The 18,090-nt window shown below is 42.8% G+C and overlaps 1 protein-coding gene across 5 annotated transcripts in view; it reads left to right on the top strand.

Moving 5' to 3' along the window:
• Window positions 1-13,889: 13,889 nt before the first annotated feature.
• RAD52 (RAD52 homolog, DNA repair protein) overlaps window positions 13,890-18,090 on the top strand; it is a 35,508-nt gene continuing 31,307 nt past the window's right edge. For 3 of the 5 annotated variants that reach the window (XM_079140335.1, XM_079140336.1, XM_079140332.1), the window contains exon 1: window positions 13,892-14,017. The gene's annotated coding sequence lies outside the window, so the exon portion shown is untranslated. Of the gene's footprint in view, window positions 14,018-18,090 lie in introns of all 5 variants that reach the window. The other 2 variants (XM_079140334.1, XM_079140333.1) reach the window with 2 other exon arrangements.

Raw genomic sequence — 18,090 nt, 5'->3', positions numbered from 1 at the left:
ATTATAGCCTGTACAGCAGTGCTCCACAAAGTATTGGAAGGATCTTTTATTTTGTACATAACTGGATTGCACTGAGACAACTGGCAACCCCTGAGATGAGACGGAGGAGATGGAGGCTGATGTAAGGGAGGCAGAATGGGAGAGAGGGCAACTCCAGTAGGGGCAGTATCCTTCCTGTGAATTGTCACAATCAGCATGTTTTCCTTTTTGTTTATGCTTGAAGTATATGTACTTATGATTTGTAGCATAACTATGTTCCCAACTAAGACCCCCGCAGGAGCCATACCCAGTGGTGGGTGCACATGCATCAAAGTATAAATCATATATCCCCTGAGCAGCTAGAAAGTGGAGCATTTGGCTTGGTTTAGAAGTATGGGGGATCAAATCCTGTGGCATAGACCTGAAAGGCGTAGAAGCCTGCTGAAGACTGAGTAAGAGGTAAAAAGCAAAGGAGAAGGAGTGTATTTCCTTGGGAGTGAAGCTGCTGAGGGTTCCTTGGAGGTGTAGGTCTGTAACACATTCTTGGAAAGAGGGAAGTTGGAGAAAGGGAGAGTGAGATAAGATGAAAGTGGGGCTAGCTCATTGCAAAGAAGGTATATGAAGGAGAGTAAGCGGGGGAGTGGGAGGGCAACTCAGGGTACTGGCTGGTGGTGTTGAAGGAAAGTAACAAAGCCAAACTAATATCAAATAAACCCTTAAAAGCCTATATAAGCAAGATTTTAAAAGTATAAATGAAATTTTTTTACTAAGAGTCCAATCAATAGGAGTTACTGTTATCAAACCTGTAGCAAAAACCAAGCAGAGAACTATATATATGGCTAGAAGTAGGGGGTGGCAATGCACTATAGTATAAGAGTAGTTTTAGAGGGTAAAAGAGTCCATTTATCCTGGTGGTTGTTAGAACATCTGGGGTCTCTATGGAGAGGTATCAGTTGGGTCTTCTGGGATGTCCCGGAGGCACAAAATGTGGTTTCAGGTGGGCCCTGTGAGAGTAGATCAATAAGGGGTCTTGGATAAGGCCATTTGGAGGTTATAGAGATGAACCTAAAATGAGTGACCCTCTAGCTTAGCTGCAGTAGGGGTAGTGAGAATGACCTTAAATGGGTCTTTCCACTTTTCTTGTAAGATTCCTGGGTTGTGAGGAGAGGACAGATACACTAAGTCTCCCACAAAGACGACAGGTGTGATCTCATCAGATGAAGGGAATGGGCGTGGAAGGTGGGTGTGGACCATTTTTCCAGAGGGCTGCTCTAAGATAGGCAAAAAGAGGCTTAAGGATTTCAGGGGGGACTGGTGGGGAATGTGGCTGAAGGGAAGTGGGAATGAGGGGGCATCCATATAGAAGCTCAAAGGGGATGAGCATGAGGGGTTTCTTTGGTATAGAGTTCAAAGTCTAAGAAGGGTTAAGGGAAGGAGTTTAGTCCAATCTAAGTGTAACTCGAGGGAGAGCTTGGTGAGAATGGCTTTAAGGGACCTGTTGCTGGGTTTGAACTTTCCTAAAGATTGTGGGTGATAGGGAATGAGAAAGTGTCATTTAATTTTAAGTGCCTTGGCCAGCCCTTGTGTAACTGATGAGGTGAACTTGAGGCCATTGTCAGACTGGAGTGAGGCTGAGAGGCCGAATTGTGGAATCTCTGGACATGAATGGATAAGAGGAGTACAGGTGTTGGGGTCTAGTAGGAGAGTAGCAGTGTTGACCGGGGGACATGTGGCAAAGGTGAGAGTTGGGTCTTTTATTAGAGAAACCTGCAGGGTCAATATTCTGGAGGGTGACATGGTTTTAAAGCTTTTGTAGGTAAGGAGTTCAGATAGGCTGTTATGAGAGAGAACAACTAAGGGTGACCTGAAAGTTAGTTTTTTACTTTTTTTTATTAGGAAGGCTGCTGATGCAAGGGCACAAAGGCAGGGGGCTCATACCTGAGTGATAGGGCCCAATTGTGTTGAGAGATAGGCAATGGAGGCAAAAGAGGAGCCCAGTTGGTAACCGAGGGCACCAAGGGCAAAACCCTGTCTTTCAGAGGCATATAAGATAAAGGGTCTTGAGAGGTCAGGCAGCTGTAAGGTGAGGTCCTATAACAAATTTGTTGGAATGCCTGAAAGGAAGTAGTGACCACATGGGTGGGTTAAGGGTTTCTTGCAGTAAACTCTTGGTGGCCTCAAAGAGGGGTTTAGCCAGAAGGCCAGAATTAGATATGCAGGCCCTCAGGTATCCTGCTGGCCCCAAGAAGGATAAAATCTCTGATTTTGTAGATGGGGGTGGGAGAGAGACCAGTAAGGCCTTGCAATCAGCAGTAATGGCCTTTTGAGTTGGTGTAATGGTTAAAACTAGGTAGGTTTTCTGGGTATACGAAATTTGAGCCTTTTGAGGAGATATCTGATATCTATGGTTTCCTAGGAAATTAAGAAGGAGGATGGTGTGTTGTTGGTCAATCTTCCAGGAGGGACTACATATTGGAGCGAGAGATCTGAGGAGAGATCTAAGGTGGCAAAGTCCTTGGCCAGGGCTTGGCCAAAAACATGGGGACTGTCTCAGAACCCTTGGAGGAGAACCATTCAAATGAGTTGTTGGGAAACATGGACATCTGGATTAGTCCATGTGAAAGCAAATAGGTTTTGAGATTGTTGGTGGATTAGGATAGAGAAGAAGGCATTCTTAGTCTAGAACAGCGAAATATGTGGTGGAGCTAGGGATGAGTGACAAGAGGGTGTAACGTTTGGGAACCACAGGATGAATGGGAGTCATTGCAGCATTAATTAATTGCAGGTCTTGGACTAGGCAATAGGTGCCACTGGGCTTTTTGACAGGTAAGATGGGGGAGTGTGTGGGGTGAAGTAAGCCCTTCCTGAGAAGGTCTGTGATAATGGGTTTTAAGCCTTTAAGATGTATAAGGGAGATCTGGTCTTGAGGCCGACAAGGGAATGTATTCAGATCTTTTAGGGTGATGAGAAAGGATTCATGGTGGTCTGCAATTGCAGGGTCCTGGAGAGTTCATATTATGGGGGTCTGTTATGGCAGGGGGAGGGGAAATGGGTATGGACACTCAGGGAACTCAGTGAAGCCTGTGGGGAACTGAGAATAGTGAGGAGGGAATGGGAAGAAGACAATGAGTCCTGAGATTGTGGCTGTGAGGTTATGTGAAATAGGTTTTAAAGTCGCCCTGAATCTTGAAAGAATGTTTCAGTCTAGGAGGGGTGTAGGGCATTTAGATATAACCAAGAAAAAGTGTGTAAAAACTGTTCCACTCAAAATGCAGGTAAGGGGATTTGTCTTTTGTGTCTGGGAGAGAGAACTCTCCAACCTCACAATGGAGGTAGTGAAGGTCTGGTAGGTCCCCAAAACTTTGGTAAAGCCAAAAATGTGGCTTCAGTATCCACAGGAAAGAAATTGGCCTACCTTTGATTGTAGCAGTTACCCTGGGCTCCTGTAAGGTGACGGGTGCAGGGTGAGGGAGCCAGGGTCCCTTCAGTCTTCTGCCAGCGAACCTAGGAGGTCGGTTAGTAAGGAGGAGTGCGGTGGCAGATCTGGCCTCCCTCCTAGAGCAGCAGTAGGACAATCTGGCCCAGTGGCCCTCCTGTTTGCACTTTGGACTTGGTCCAGGTGGGTGACAGGGCCTGGGGCAGGCTTGTGTCCAATGTCTCTCTCTTAGACACATCTAAGACAGGCCCTGGAGGTCCTCTTGGTTTTGGCCAATAAATGGGGCCTGAGGGTTGGGGAATTTGGCCCTGGCAAAGAGCTTGCGCCAGCATTTCAAATTTGGCCTTATCCCACTGCTCAAGGTCGGATTTTTGTTGTTCTTCCTGGTAACTGAATACCTTAAAAGCCACATTAAGGATTTCAGCTTGGGGAGTTTGGGGATCACTTTCTAATCTTTTTAGTTTTTTTTTTTGGATGTCGGAGGCTGATTGACATATGAAGTGGGTCAGAAGGATGATGGCACTGTCAGGAGTTTTAGGGTTCACTTTTGTAAATTTTTGTAATGCCTCTGTAAGGTGGTAAAGGAATCAGGCTGGATTTTCATCCTTTTCCTGTTGGACTTCCCAGAGTTTTTCCAGAATAAACAGTCTTTTGAGCAGCCTTTTTGAGACCAGTCATTAGACAGGTTATCATTTGGTCTCAGAGGGCTCAGCCAATGGTTTGATAATTCCAATTAGGTTCCTCAGCTGGGACAGCTGTGGTGCCTACAGGGTGAGCAGGGGTGGCTGGATGGACCTCATCTGCATGTGCCCTAGCCACTTTCATTGTCTCTCCTCTGGGAGGAGGGTAGAGGAAAGGATCAGGTATGTATCATGGCATGTGAGGTCATAGGATTGTGCTAAATATTGAAACTCCTTGGTAAAAGAGCCAGGATCTGTGGTATAGGACCAAGTCTCTATTTGGGATAGGTCAGAGAGAAAAGGGAACGTGGACCCTGACGATACCCTTGGTTCCAGAGACCTCCCTGAGGGGAAAGACAGAGGTGGATTGGGAGGAGTGTCCATGAGAGCATGTATGTGGGGCTTGGGAGATCTGGGCTGGGACGTTCTTGGGGCACCCGAGGTGCTGAGCGGGTTGAGGGGACAGGTGGTAGGACTTGTTGAGCAGTGGCTTGGGGCATTGATAAGGAGGGGGTTTGTTGCTGGGTCAAAGGCTGGAAAGGCTTCAGGATCTGGGGTCTGGGAGTGCTCCCTAGGTAGCTTGGTAGCTAAGAGAAGTTGTGCGGGGAGCAAGAGGAGCAGAGAGAGGGTTTAGAGCAGAGATAAGAAAAAGCCTGAATGTAGGGAATTTCCTTCCATTTGACAGTGTGCTCACAGAAGTTATATAAATCCCTAAGAACATTAGGGTCAAAAGTGCCATTAAGTGGCTGTTTGGAGTCATTATCCAGATCATATTGAGGCCACGCTTGGTTGCAGAGAAAAATGCGCTTATGTGGCTTAAGGTCGGGAGCCAGTTGGAGAGGTTTGAGATTGGTTAACAGGCATCCCAAAGGAGTATCTGAGGGAATGTTTGATGGATTTATCCCCATGGTGAGACTCAGTACTGGGTGGAGGAGAACCAGGCCTCCCTGAGGTCTCTGGCTCCCAGGAGAGATCAGTAGAGGAAGCTGCCCTGGGAGGGTCATCACCAACACTGGGAGTTCCTGACTGGCTCTTGGTGGAACCTGGTTCCTGAGAGAGGCAAGTTAGAGGGAACCTAGACCTGGCAAGTTGCTGGGGTTTAAGCAGAGGAGCAGCTAGGTCCCGGGAAGGGAGACTTACCAAGGGGGTGTCCAGTGGAATTAATTGGCCGGTGATGGATGGATGAAGGAAGGGCTCTGGTGGGGAAGGGGGATTCCCTGTGAGATTAGGGGATATCTCTCAGTTGGGGGTCCACCAAAGCAGCTTGGATCCCCAACCGGAGAGCAAGGTCGATGGTGAAATACACCCAATTGAGTCAGGGGACCAAAATGTTAGGACAGGATGCCCCCAAATTCTCACGAGACAAAGTCTCACATTCAGTAAGCAGAGTTTGTTGACAGGAACGGCCTGCCAGGCTGCCCAATAGAATGGCACAGCAAGCAAGGTTGCAAAAGGAGAAGTTTATATATCTTAGGACAAGGAACTAGAGCAGGATGGAAGTTTACTCTAGGTAAACTAGAGTAGGTGTAGGTGGTTTCCAAATCTGCAAAAACAGGTTTTTGTGGTTAAGGGCCTTTTGGGGCTGGGTATTCCAAGAACAAGGTGCTGTTAGTTTCCTGTTTCTTAAAAAGGGGTACAGACTAGAAAATGGAAGTGTCTTACAAGATGGAGTTATTCTTGTTAGGGGTACTATCTATTAGTGTTAGTTTATAAACTAATATTTATATTTAGTTCAGCTGCATTCATAGCAGATCTCATTTTCAAACTGGCAACAATCTTCCTGAAGTGTAAGAACTCTATTTTTAGCCACAATTTTATTTTTTATTTTATTGTTTTTTTTTTTTTTTCTTCCTACTTTCTTTTTTTGGATCAAACCCAAGTACGACTCTCCAATAATTTTTTTTTTTTTAAACCAGTATAGCTTCTCTGATGGGTAAGAAAGTCAGAGTTCTGTTAGAAGAAGCTTTTTCCACACTTGCTGGGGCTTTTCCCCAGGTGGGTTTTCTGGTGTCCAGTGAGATGTACATACTATATGAAGCTCTGTTGACACTGAAGGCATTTAAAAAGCTGTTCTCTGGTATGAATTCCCCTACAATGGGGAGAGCTGAGCACTGCTAGAAAGCTCTCATATGCACCGTGTTTCCTACCTGTGTGAATCCTGAGGGGATCAAGGGTTTTCCTAAGCTCATGGCATCTGTGGAGTTTCTCTCTGGAGTGGCTGTTAGGGCAATTCTTCCAGGTGAAGCATTCCTCATGCTTCTTACAATTATAGGCTCTTTGGTCCCCGCTGAAGTTTTAGCTGTGAGTCAGGTCCAAGATTCGCCTAGGGTTCTTCATCCTAATGAGCTCTCTGATGTGTAATTGTATTTTTCATGGTATCATAACTTCTTGCCTGATCAAGACAGTTGTGAGGCTTCTGATGCATGAGGAGGGCTGAGCTCAAGAGCTTTGTCACCCACATTACAGATATATGGTTTTTCACCAATGCGTACTGTCTGATGTTGAAGGGCTAAGCTCTGATGAAAGCTTTTATCACACACATTGTACTTATAACGTAGTTCCTCCGTCTGAGTTCTCATTTTCCGTTGGGCAACAAAGTCCATACCTAAGGGAAAGCCACTCTCACATGTAGACCACTAATGTGGTTTCTCTCCATGTGAATTTTCTGATGCAGAATAAGGTCCAAGCTATAGCTGAAGACTTTCTTGTACTCAAGGCATTTAAAAGTATGAGTGTGAGTCGCCTGGTGCCTAATGAGGTTGGCACTGCAAGTAAAACGCCTCATGCATTCCAAGCATTTATAGGACTTCTCACCTGTGTGGACTCTGGTGCACAATAAGATCTGATTTCTGGCCAAGGCTTTTCTCATAGGCACTACACTTACAGGGTTTCTCCCTGGTGTGAACTCTTTTATGTACAATGAAGGCTGAAGAGTGTCAGTAACTCTTCTCACACTTGTAGGGCCTTTTCTAGTATGTGTTCTCTGGTGGCTAGTAAGGTCTGATTTCCCTCTGAAAGTTTTTTTTTTTCCACACTCCAGACACTTAAATGGCTTCTCACCTGTATGAGTTCTTTGGTGACTTATTAGGTTGGTACTTTGACTAAAACACTTGTTGCACTCACTACCCACATATGGTTTCTTGCCTGTATGACTTTGCTGGTGAACAAGATCAGAGCTGTGACCAAAATTCTTGCCACAAATGTCACACGTATAGAATTTTTTTTTTTTAACCTGCATGTATTCTCTGGTGTCCTGAAAGGGCAAAGTGGTACCAAAAGCTCTTCTCACATTTGCTGCATTTATAAGGTTTCTCATAATTGTCGATCCTCTGGTGGGAAATAAGATCTGAGTTCTGGATTAAGATTCTCTCACATATCACATCTGTAAAATTTCTCCCCAGTGTGGGTTCTCACACACATAATAAGAGCTAAGTTTTCACAGAAGTCTCGTTCACATTCAAGGCACTCATATATTTGATTATCTATTGGAGTAATCTGATGCACGTGATTAAAAACCTCTTTCCCTTCTGAGGGCATGTATGATATACTTCCCTTTTTTGAGTTCTCTGATTCCACCTCTGTTCTGAAGTGTACATTTTCTATGGCTCTCTCCTGGGGAGTTTTCCACTGGTCTTCTCGACCCATCATTGCCTTCTTAGTCATTTTCTTGATAAGAACTTGGAAGGTTCATCTATAGCAAGCCTTTCAGTCATGAACAGTTTGCCACTAGAAGTTTCGTTTCCAGCATCATATACATGGATTTCTTGGTATTTCCTATCCATAAGAAAGATTCAAGATTGTCTTCCTTTTGGCTCTAAAATGTCTTTAATCCAGAACTGCTCACAACACTCAAATCCTCCCTCTCCTATGATTCCAGCTATTGGGCAAGCTGAGGCAGGAGGACCACAAGTTCGCGGGCAGCCTGGGCAACTTAGCCAGAACCCGTCTCAAAATAAATAAAAACAGGACTTGAGGTGGTAGGTCAGTGGTGGAGCATTTTGCCCAGCATGTGCAGGCTCTGGGGTTCATCTCCAGCACGCCCCGCGCGGTCCCTCGGCCTCGGGGGAACTTCCAGTGCCTTTCGGAGGGTTGCGTTCGGTTCACGGCCACCGCAGGCTCGGCAGCGGGGAGCAACGCACCGGCTTCCGGAAGGAAGGCGAGGGGGTCTGTAAAGCCGACAAGACTCAGAGTCGCCCCAGCCGAGCCGCTTGGCTGGCTCCCGTAGTCCACGGGATCTTCTGGGCCCACCAGGCCGGCTGCGCGCGGAGCCCTCGGGACAGAGCTGGGAAGCAGCCGCCTCAGCCCCGCCCTCAGCCACGTGACACCCGCTCTGCGACCGCAATTTTATTTTTAAAGATTAACGAAATGTTTTAGCTATACTGTTTCTACTTTATACTCACCAGTTACGATATTAGCAAAGGTCTAATGCCTGTGAAAAAAAAGTGATCCTTCACTTTCCCCAGTCTGGCTTGGTCCAAAGGCTTGTCCCCTCCCCACTCATTTCTGACCTCCCCGGGGAAGCGCAGGAGTTCAGACCAGGTCCTTAGGTGTCTGAGGTGGAAGGTCTGATTTTAAGTGCGTATGAAGACAAGTATAAGATGAAATAAGGCAGGGCTGGGATTGTAGCTCAGTGGTAGAGCTTGCCTACCACATATGTGAGGCACCGCGTTTGATCCTCACTACCACATAAAATAAATAAGCAAACATAAATAAATAAAGATATTGTGTCCATTGACAACTAAAAAAAAAATTTAAAAATAGACGAAGTAAGGCTTAGTGCAGGTATGTTTCAGTGCCCTAAGTTATGTGACGAACAGTACTTCTTGACAACCTACAAAAAGATGAGACATTTTAACGTGCTTGGAACAGCTCAACAGCAAGAAGGCTATCTTTCTGCACTGATGGGCACTAAAGATGAGACTCCAATGCTCTGTTTATTACTAAATACACAAATTTAACAGAAGAGGTGTCACTAAATTAAAAAACTAAAAAATGTTTTAAGAGCAATTTACATTGAGGGAAATATGGTTCTAAGGTATTCTATGTAAAGAGAGATTAGAGAGAAAGGGAATTGGCAATTGAGCATACTAAATCAATTCTGTGACTACAGTTTTCATGATAGGTAAAATACTGTTTTTTTGTTTGTTTGTCTGTTTTTTGAGGTGCTGGGGTTTGAACCCAGGGCCTTGTGCTTGTTAGGCAAGCACCCTACCAACTGAGCTTTATCTCCAGTCCCCTGTGTTTTGTTAACAACATTTCCCTAAAATCACCAACTCTATAGGGTTCTACTTTATGTTAAGCTACTATTGGTTATTAGAGGAAATAGTCATATAAAGCAAATTAGTGACAGCATACCAGTTATAGAAATTCAGATAAATGAGTTGACATATCCCCCAAATAGCAAATTGAAGTCCTTTGTCAAAAATAGTTACAGTATCATATAGATTTAGCCCAAATCAGCAATTTATGGATTAAAAACCTGATTTTATGGATTAAGTTCTGGAATAGATGACTTTCTTTAATAAGAAGAATATTTTCCAGTAATTTCCACCACGGAAAGATTCATTGACTATGATAATGCTGCAAATGAGAAAACAATCTGGGGGAATATACCCACAAGTAGTATGATCTGACAAAATAAAAGACTGATACCAGGTGGACCAAAAATCTGAAAAAATGGTGTGAAAAATGACAAACAAAGTAACATGGTGGAGGGCAGAGTTATATTTTAAAAATTCCACATGACTTTGACTTATTAAAATATTTTACATTAAAAAAATTGGCATGCATCTGAAAAACAGGCAACTTTTTTGAAATCCCTACATTGCAATTTCTGACTGTGAGCATCATTCAAATGTTTGCCAAGGAAAGTTAAGAAGCCTCTTTTCATGAGATCACATGGGGTGGTCCTCCCAGTTTTCTCTGTCTTATACCAGATGACAACCCAGAGGTCTGTGCAGCATTATTATCTGGAAGGGAAGAGACTGGAATTTTCATTGGTTCAGAAACAACCCGGCTTTAGTTTTTTTCTGCAGGTACAGTTTTATGAAAGTGGAGAACTTTGAGTGTGTCTTCTACTCTGAAGCAGTCTTCTTTCCTATGTCTATTAAGAGAATCTTCCCAAATCTCTAATATTTCATTGACTGTAAGAATATTATATATATTCTATACTTTTGGTCTTGGTTCACCCAGGAATCTGCCTAATTGTCCTTTGACTCTGGCCTCCTCCTAAACTTCCCTCACAGCAGCACCTCTGGTCACTTCTTTGGGGTCTATTCCTATTCTTAGGACAATCTACTAGTAGGGGTGCCAACTGCCACTCACCAACAGCATCTGGTCCTCTTACTCAATTTGGAAGCACAGGCAAGCCACCCGCTTCTTGAAGCCCTTGCAGTCATATTTCCACGTCTGTTTGGGCTTGAATTTCACCACTCTTACTGCTGCTACTCCCACAGCCATGGGTGTCATGCCACTGCCACCCACTGGGGAGTAGGAGTACCAACTCTGGCTCAGGGCCTGCTCTTAGCTGAGGCCCAGTGAGTGGAAAGGCAGCAAGGCTCTTTTGTTGTTGTTGTCGTTGTTTGTTTTTAATACCTCAGAGTGTTATCTTTTGAAATTCAAACTGATTATATCACATCTAAATCTCAATAAGATCTCTTCTCAATACAATACAAAGGAAGAAACACCCCAAAAGTGAAGAGGATGAAATCAATTCACCACATGAGTAGAAGAAATAAGAAATAGGTAAAAAAGGAGACATAAAGGAAGGACAAAGAAATAAAATTTTAATTCAGAAATTGTGGACACTTTTCTAAACCTGTTACTCCCTAAGGCAGTCTTTTTCCCCAGAACTGTCACTTCCAAATTCCTAAGAAATCTATAAATCCATGACGATAATTACCTTGAACACTGTTAATTAACCCCCAATAAAGATTAAGAGATACAATATTTTGAGAAACCTATAAATAAGCGTGATTTTTCAATGCTATCTACTGATTAGATAATGAAGAACATGTTAGCCTGAGATTGATCAGACCACCATAAACTGTCTAGAGATTACCAGACTGATAACATTGCTTCCCATACCCACCCACTAAGTTTCCTTTAAAAGAAGAGCTGGGAACCCCCCAAAGCATCATCTTACTTCTTGAGATGGCCCACATTCTCTCTCCCTTTCCCTTTTTTTTTGGTATCAGGGATTGAACCCAGGAGTGCTTAACCTCTGAGCAACCCAAGACCTATTTTGTATTTTATTTAGAGACAGGGTCTCACTGAGTTGCTTAGAGCCTCGATAAATTGCTGAGGCTATTTTTGAACTTGTGATCTTCCTGCCTCAGCCTCCTGTGCTGCTGGGATTACAGGTGTGTCACCGCACCCGGTTTACATTCTCTTGAATGTGCATTCCTTGCTTTAACCCTCAAAGTGTGCATCTCACAAGATAGCCCACTTTCTCCCTTGAATATATGTGTTTTCCTAAATGAAACAGATTGAAACTGGGGGGAGGGGGTCCCTTTATATTGACAGCAATTTCTCATGCTGAGAATAAAGACTGCCAGGGTTATAACCCTCTGACCTGGGGGACTCCAAGGAACCTGAGAGTGTAGATTAGCCCCTGATCGGCTAAATCTGCCTACTATGTATTATGTTAACTTTTTAGGGCTATGACTAAGATACCCAACAAGAACAATTTAGGGAAGGAAAAGTTCATTTTGTTTGGAAGGTTTAGTCCATAGTTGGTCAACTCTAGTGCTCTGGGCCCAGAGTCAAAATATCATGACAGAAGGGCCTGGCAGAGGAAAGCTGCTCACTGCATGGTAGCCAGGAGTAGAGAAAGCAGAAGGGGCTATAGGGAAGATGCACCCTTCCAGGGCACACACCCAGTGACTCACCTCCTCCAGCCATTCCCCACCTTCCTACAGTTACCAGCCAGTTAGTTCATTCAAACTGATTAGGTTACAACTCTCATAATCTAATTATTGCAGCCCTCTTCTCATTTATTGTGTGGTGCTAAGGATTGAACCTGGGGCTTCCTACAAGCAATCTATCATTGGGCTACATCTTCAGCCCCAATATTCTTGTTTTAATATGTATGCTTTTTACCTTAATTGAAGTTATACCTTTTTGTATTTATTATATATCTCCTTTTGTGAAACATTGACTTGCTTTTCTCATTGTTTGTACTTACACATATGAACCCTCTTTGACATATATAGTAATATTTCTCTTCTTTCTTGTTTACTTTTTTGATTGTTCACTTTTTTTTTTCAGTGCTGGGAATGGAACCCAGAGCCTCATGCATACTAGCCAAGTACCCAACCAGTGAGTTAAAACTCCCAGCCTTCTTGTTGACCTCTTAACAGGTTTTTGTTTTTGTTTTTGTTTTTTTTCTTTTTTCACTAACAGGAGTTTTAAAAGTTTTAGGTAAATAGCTGCAATTGTCTATCTTTTATTTTATAACTTATTTCTCAACTTTTACACTTAGTCCTATGTTTTGAGGTTAGATATTTGACTACATTTTTTTTTTAACCTTGTTTAATGTGTATCTGTGTTTAACACTTCAACCTTGAATTCCACTGTAATTAATTTTGTTGTCCATTTTGATAAGAGTTAAAGTTGGGGTGCAGTGGCACATGCCTGTAATTCCAGCTACTGGGAGGCTGAGGCAGGAGAATATCTCAAAATATCCTTGAGACCAGGAGTTCAAGAACAATCTCTGCAACATGAGGCCTCAAAAATACAAAAACAAGAGAACAACAACACAAAAACAAAGAGCAACAACAAAACTAACCTTTCTCCCTAAATGGTTCACTAATCGAAAAACCAACAATTCTTTCTCAGTTGATATGGAATACCCTTTATCAAATTATAAATTATTTATTCATTGGTTTTGATTTGAGGCATCACGTGGTGTTCCTGGGAATAGTCATCCTGAAAAAGACCGATTCTGGTGCCTTACTGCCCAGATTATTCACATGTCTTTTTAAATAATGGTTTTGCCCGGCACGGTAGAGCACGCCTGTAAGCCCAGCGGCTTGGGAGGCTGAGGCAGGAGGACATGAGTTCATAGCCAGACCCAGCAACTTAGCGTGACCCTGTTTCTAAATAAAATATAAAAAAGGGGAAAAAATTGTTTTTCAGTTCTCAGTACATATGATCCTCGATTTACTATGGTTACCTCACTGCAAACCGAAAACATCGTAAAACCGGACCGTCTGTACTTAACTTTGGGTTCTTATGACTAAACTTTTCAAATCGTTTTAGGAGCACTGTTAATAGGATCTGTAATCGTCATTCATTGCAAGGTACAGTTCTGGGGACAGCCTAAAGAAGACTTCCACTCCCTCAAGTCGTCACCGAGTCATTTCCCTCTGGTCCTTATTAATTTAAGAGGCCATCGGATGAAAACCCGGCGGGTGCGGTAGTTTCAGGATAGGAAAGAGACTTCCTTTGTGAACAAATGTGTACACACCGCCTGTTTACTGTGCCTGCCTGAGGTGGACTCTGTGGAGGACTCCGATAACCATTCTTCGTAAAGTCTTGTTTCCTTTTCCTGCTACATCTCAAGCGTGCAATAGTAGGTACTGGGAGGTGGCCGCAGACCCAGAAGCAACACTAGTTAAGTTGGAGGTAGTCAGGGGAAAAACTAGAAAGCCAGGCAGCCGCAGTGATCCCCACGGCGCTCCCAACTTGCTTTACGGCATCCGACCGACTGCTTTGCGGCTCTTCTGTCTGTCCGACTTGATTTACAGCTCCTCCTCCTCTTGTCTTCCTCTGCAAGGCACCCCTCCTCGAGTTAGAACCTTCTTCCCAGGGTCCCTTGCAACTCTTTCCCAGTCTCCTTTGCCGGCTTGTCCAACCTCCCTACTACTTGGTTATAGCCTAGACCAAGCTTTCTGCGTGCATCGCGCGCTGCCCGAGGCGCGTAAGTGGGGAGGTGGGGGCCAGCTTTCCCCGGGGTGGTTCTGCCTGGGGGATGTGGAGCGTGGGACCGCCCAGATTCGGATTGGAGCTCTTGGGGTAGCTGTTGAGTTTGCCCTGTGAGTTTCCGCTTATAGATGCAAGTCTTCTAGGCCTGTACTAATTCGTTAGTGCCGTCCGGAAAGGGTCGGGGATTAGGGCTTCGGTGAGGAGGACGAGGACTCTAGTTTCACACGCGCCAGGATCCCGGGGTGGATCTTCTGGGGTTCCCGGCGTAGCTCGAGACGCTCTGTAAATTCTGTTTGTTGATAGGATTGTCAGTAGCTGAATGGAGTTGGAAGGAGTAGATGGAAGTTGGGAAGGAATGGTGGATTTAAAAGGAATTTTTGACATTTAGTTTAGCAGTGTATTCAACCTTTCTAGATCGTAGAAAAAACTTGAGGCACGATTCATATACATACCGCTTAAAGTGTACAATTCTGTGGTTTTTAGTATATGCACAAGGTTGTGCGACCATCACCGTTATCTTACTACAGAACATTTTTGCCACCCAAAAAGAAACCGAGAAACCTATTAGCAGACGTACCTTAGATTACAGGCATGCATCACCATGTCTGGCTTGATTTTGCATCACCCTTCTACAATTCTTGTCTGTGAAATTACCAGCTCTTGATATACATGAGTGGAATCATACAAGATTTGTCTTTTTGTGTATGGTTTATTTCATGTAGCATATTTTCAACGCTATTCTTTCGTATTTTGCGTGTATCAGGACTTCATTCTTTTTTATGAACTAATAATCAATTGTATGGATATACCATATTTTGTTTCTCCCTTAGTTGATGGACATTGATGGCTTCATTGACTTTTTAAGGGCTTTTATTCCCTACAGAACTAACAGTCTGAGGCACAAACATTTTAAAATTAAAGTTCTCAGAAACCATCATTTCACTCTGGTTTGGGGTCGGGCATTTCAGTGCCTACAGGTTTGTATCTTTTAGAGTGGTTTGTTTTTTAAAAGTCTCATATTCTCAGTTCAACACATATGCTACCATTAATAGTATTGAAAACAAGTGAAGATGTGTTTGTGTGCATGTCTTCTGAGGGTGGGAGAAATGAAACTGCTGTTTTGTCATGTATGCTGAGACCTGTTAACCCAGGTATGTTATCTCATAGCTTATCTCAGACTACCCACAGTTTATGGATGCAATATAAGCTTCACAAAAGGCACTTTAACATCCAGTATAAACTGGGTGTAGTTAAGAGATGAGCATATGAAAAGCTGAAGAGTTTATCTAAAAATAACTAGTCAATCTTCATTATTCATGGATTCTGTATTTGTGGATTTACCTACTTCCTGAATTTTATTTGTAATCCTCCAAATTAGTACACTTGGTGCTTTCTTAAAGTATGCAGAGTTGTTAAAAATTTGAGGGCTGGGAATATGGCTCAGATGTAGAGTGCTTGCCTCAAAAGCACAAAGCCCTGGATTCAATCTCCAGTACCAAAAAAAAAAAAAAAAAAAAAAAAAAAAAATTGAGTTGCCCAGTGCACATGTTCCCAGCTGAGATCAGACGAACAAGATGAAGCTTTCTTAAGTGTTCTTTGGTGTTATACTTAGTACCCTGTTTGTTGGATTTTTGTGCTTTTATTGCTGAAACTGGCCTGGAACTTGCCATCTGCTTGCCTCATTCTCCCTGAGATTACAGGCAAGCATCACTGTGTCTGCCTTGCCTTCACTTTTTTTTTTTTTTTTTGGTACCAGGAATTGAACCCAGGGGCATTTTACCACAGTTTCACATCCCCAGCCCTTTTTTATGTTTTGTTTAGAGACAGGGCCTTGCTAAGTTGCTGATGCTGGCTTTGAACTCAAATCCTGAGGTGCTGGGATTGCAGGCATGAGCTACCTTTCCCAGCTTGATTTCACATTTTTTTTTTCCTTTTCTTTTTTTTTTTTATTGTAAACAAATGGGATACATGTTGTTTCTCTGCTTGTACATGGCATAAAGGCATACCATTTGTGTAATCATAAATTACATAGAGTAATGTTGTTTGATTCATTCTGTTATTTTTTCCCTTCCCCCCACCCCTCCCACCCCTCTTTACCCTCTATACAGTACTTCCTTCCTCCATACTTGCCCCCCTCCCTAACCCTAACTCTAACCCTAACACTAATCCTTCCCTCCCCCCCCATTATGTGTCATCCTCCACTTATTAGCCATATCATTCGTCCTTTGGCTTTTTGAGATTGGCTTATCTCACTTAGCATGATATTCTCCAATTTCATCCATTTGCCTGCAAATGCCATAATTTTATCATTCTTTATGGCTGAGTAATATTCCATTGTATATATATATACCACAGTTTCTTTATCCACTCATCAATTGAAGGACATCTAGGTTGGTTCCACAGTCTGGCTATTGTGAATTGAGCAGCTATGAACATTGATGTGGCTGTATCTCTGTAGTATGCTGATTTTAAGTCCTTTGGGTATAGGCCAAGGAGTGGGATAGCTGGGTCAAATGGAGGGTCCATTCCAAGTTTTCTAAGGAATCTCCACACTGCTTTCCAGAGTGGCTGCACTAATTTGCAGCTCCACCAGCAATGTATGAGTGTACCTTTCTCCCCACATCCTCGCCAACACCTGTTGTTGCTCGTATTCTTGATAATCGCCATTCTAATTGGGGTGAGATGGAATCTTAGGGTGGTTTTGATTTGCCTTTCTCTTATTACTAGAGATGTTGAACATTTTTCCATATGTTTGTTGATTGCTTGTAGATCTTCTTCTGTGAAGTGTCTATTCACTTCCTTAGCCCATTTGTCGACTGGATTATTTGAATTCTTGGAGTAGAGTTTTTTGAGTTCTTTATAGATTCTGGAGATTAGTGCTCTATCTGAAGTATGATTGGCAAAGATATTCTTCCACTCTGTAGGCTCTTTCTTCACATTGCTGATAGTTTCCTTTGCTGAGAGAAAGCTTTTTAGTTTGAATCTATCCCAGTGGTTGATTCTAGCTTTTATTTCTTGTGCTATGGGAGTCCTGTTAAGGAAGTCTGATCCTAGACCAACAAGGTGAAGATTTGGACCTACTTTTTCTTCTATAATCTGCAGGGTCTCTGGTCTGATTCCGAGGTTCTTAATCCATTTTGAGTTTAGTTTCGTGCATGGTGAGAGATATGGGTTTAGTTTCATTCTGTTTCATATGGATTTCCAATTCTCCCAGCACCATTTGTTGAAGAGGCTATCTTTTCTCCATTGCATATTTTTGGCACCTTTGTCTAGTATGAGAAAATTGTATTTATTTGGGTTTGTGTCCATGTCCTCTATTCTATACCATTGATCTACCTTTCTCTTTTGGTACCAATACCATGCCGTTTTTGTTACTATTGCTTTGTAGTAGAGTTGAAGATCTGGTATTGCAATAACCCCTGTTTCACTCTTCCTGCTAAGGATTGCTTTAGCTATTCTGGGTTTCTTATTCTTCCAGATGAATTTCATAATTGCTTGCTCTATTTCTGTAAGGTACATCATTGGGATTTTAATTGGAATTGCATTGAATTTGTATAGCACTTTAGGTAGTATGGCCATTTTGACAATATTAATTCTTCCTATCCAAGAACATGGAAGATCTTTCCATCTTCTAAGGTGTTCTTTAATTTTTTTTCTTTAGTGTTGTATAGTTCTCATTGTAGAGGTCTTCACCTCTTTTGTGAGATTGATTCCCAAGTATTTTATTTTTTTCGAGGCTATTGTGAATGGGGTAGTTTTCCTAATTTCTCTTTCTGAAGATTCATCACTTATGTATAAAAATGCGTTGGATTTATGAGCATTGATCTTGTAACCTGCTACTTTACTGAATTCACTTATGAGTTCTAAGAGTTTTCTGGTGGAATTTCCAGGTTCCTCTAAATATATAATCATGTCATCAGCGAACAGGGATAGTTTGAGTTCTTCTTTTCCAATTCGTATCCCTTTAATTTCTTTGGTTTGTCTAATTGCTCTGGCCAGAGTCTCAAGAACGATGTTGAATAGAAGTGGTGAAAGAGGGCATCCCTGCCTTGTTCCAGTTTTTAGGGG

This window comes from Sciurus vulgaris, assembly GCF_902686455.1.
Source record: "Sciurus vulgaris genome assembly, chromosome: 5".
Classification (NCBI taxonomy): domain Eukaryota; kingdom Metazoa; phylum Chordata; class Mammalia; order Rodentia; family Sciuridae; genus Sciurus; species Sciurus vulgaris.
The sequence above is the reverse complement of the archived record's forward strand: the minus strand, read 5'-3'. Positions and strand labels throughout refer to the sequence as shown.